This window comes from Grammomys surdaster, unplaced genomic scaffold (assembly GCF_004785775.1).
Source record: "Grammomys surdaster isolate TR1022 unplaced genomic scaffold, NIH_TR_1.0 313, whole genome shotgun sequence".
Classification (NCBI taxonomy): Eukaryota; Metazoa; Chordata; class Mammalia; order Rodentia; family Muridae; genus Grammomys; species Grammomys surdaster.
Window position 1 is genome coordinate 961,602 of NW_021604732.1, and position 2,476 is coordinate 964,077.

The following is a 2,476-nucleotide window of genomic DNA, read 5'->3' on the forward strand; positions in this document are numbered from 1 at the left end:
AGTGTTAGACTACTAATTATTCAGATGTTACAGGCCAGAACACTGAGCATAGACATAGCCTTTCTTTTCTCTGCCACCCGTGACAGAGCAGCCACACCTACAATGCCTCTAGGTGCAGGATCATTTTTTCTTTTTCTTGTCCCCCTTTTCTCTCAGGCAATACATCCTGACCATCCCCCCTCCATTCCTCCTAGTTCCTGCTATCTTCCTCTTCTCCAGATCTACTCCTCTCCCATTTTCCTTCAGAAAAGAGCAGGTCTTCCACTTTGTTGTCAGTTTCATAGACAGAAGCCTTTTCTTATGATAGATCTTAGTATCAGAAAATGCTCTTTATTTAGCTGAGGATGAAAGCGAAATTAGTCTCTGTGTGTGTTTGTGTGTGTGTGTGTGTGTGTGTGTATGTGTGGTGTGTGTGTGTTTGTGCATGTGCACATGTCATAGAACATACGTAGAGTTTAGATAATAACAGGTGGAAGATAGTTCTTCCTTTCCACTCTGTGGGTCCTGGGGATTGAATTCAAGTCAGACTTGGTAGCAAGTACATTTATCCAGTGAGCCATTTTATTGGCCTGAGAATCTGTCTGTCTGTCTGTCTGTCTGTCTGTCTGTCTGTGAGGGTCTCATATAACCCACGCTGGCCTGGAATTCACTATGTAGCTCTGACTGGCCTTGAACTTGTGTCTGTTCACCAGCCTCCACCTCCCAAGTGCAGAGATTACAAGCCTGAGCTGCCATGCCTTGTTCAGTAGAGAATGTCTACCTTTTTGTTTATAGGAAACACTTTAAGGTGTCTCCCAGATTATGTATAACAAGGGTTACTTCTGAAAACTGACGTGCGACATGTGATCACCCCACATGATCCTGCCAAGATTGAGTTTATTAACATTCTCTCCCAGCAGGAGATTTGAGGGCTAAGGAAGAGAGTGAGGTTTCTAAGGCCCTGCCCCTGCTCAGAGATGTATAGGTTATTCATAATTATTACACTCTTTGGTAGTATAGCTATTATGGGTTGTTTTGATCCTTTAAGTCACCAGTCACCCACGCTCCTGTAAGTAACCCACAATAAATTCAGTGATTGATTGAGCTAGAGTTGGGTGATTAGTTGAGCTTTTGTCTGTAGTGACCCTCCTTATCTGGAGCTGAATAGGAAGACACTTCCAGTAAAGTCACCCAGCAGGTGGATATCACGGAAAGCTGGGATACACTGGGCAGAGATACTATTCACATACAGCATGGGATAGAGAAGGAGGGAGAAGATTTCCTCAGACTTCTCTGAAAAAGGAATAATTTAAAACCTAGGAATTATTTCTGAAACTTTCTGTGGAACAGTTTTTGTACTGTGGTTGGCTACAGGTGACTGGAGCTAGGAAAAGCTGAGCTACACACGAACACGTACCACAATTCAGGGAAGTCTCAAAGAGTGAGATATGAACAGGCTGCAGAATTGTCTTACACATCAGGTTTAAATGCCATAATTTCCCATTGTAAAAGGCTAGCCCCTCACTCTGCTTTCAGAAATTCTCCTGTGCCTGCTCCTCCTTTAAAAATAAGCAGCTCAAAGAATCCTATGTTGAAGAGGCACACAGTGAGGAGATAGAGTCTAGGCTTTCTTTTTCTTTCTTTTTATGTGCATTGGCTTTTTTGCTTGCATGCATGACTATGTGAGGTTGTCAGATCTTGGAGTTACAACTAGTTGTGAGCTGCCATGAGGTGGCTGGGAATTGAACTTGGGTCCTCTGGAAGAACAATCAATGCTCCTAAGCGCTGAGCCATCTCTCCAGCCCTAGTCTAGGATTTTACAGGTTTTGCCCTGAGCTTCGTCAACGTATAGCGATGAGTTCAATGGCAAAGTGAACATTAACTAAACAACAGCCCTCGAGGGGCCACGAGACACATACTATGTGATCAGATGGAGAGGGAGAGTTGCAGAGTGGGTGGGGCAGGATCTAAGGGTGGAAGGCAGTAATGCAGAGAGAGGGTCACAGCCAAGCAATTGAGGGGCAAGAAGAAGCTCTGCTGCTGCTGTGAAGCCAGGGCCTGTCTTCTTGGGGTTGCATTTTGGTTTATTTGGTGTGTTGTTAACCTTTGCTCTACCCTGGCAGTACTTAACTCGGGGCCATAGGCAGGGGGAGAAGGGCACAACAAATTTAGTGGGAGGCATTTTAAGTGAGTAAAAGCAATAAATCCTCGTGTACCATAAGCCTGCCTAGGCTTCCCCAAACCTGGGAATTCAATTTTGTACAGTGTACACAGTTTGCCAAGCCTGCTAGGTCACCAGGAGAACAGCTTGATGTATTGCTAGGGGAAGAAATTGTTTTGCCCTTTTCTTCATTCAAATTAACACCTTTTCATACTGGGTTGACAAGTGACAGATCACCTGAGAATATATCCCGGCTTCAAGTGATTTGATATCTCTTCTCTGTTTTCCAATCTTTACTTCCATCCCTTAGAAACAGTAAAGAAAAAGCATTATTAT

At 44.0% G+C, this 2,476-nt stretch overlaps 1 pseudogene; it reads right to left on the minus strand.

The window, feature by feature from the left end:
* Positions 1 to 119, minus strand: LOC114629675 (annotated as a pseudogene).
* Between the last annotated feature and the right edge of the window lie 2,357 nt (positions 120 to 2,476).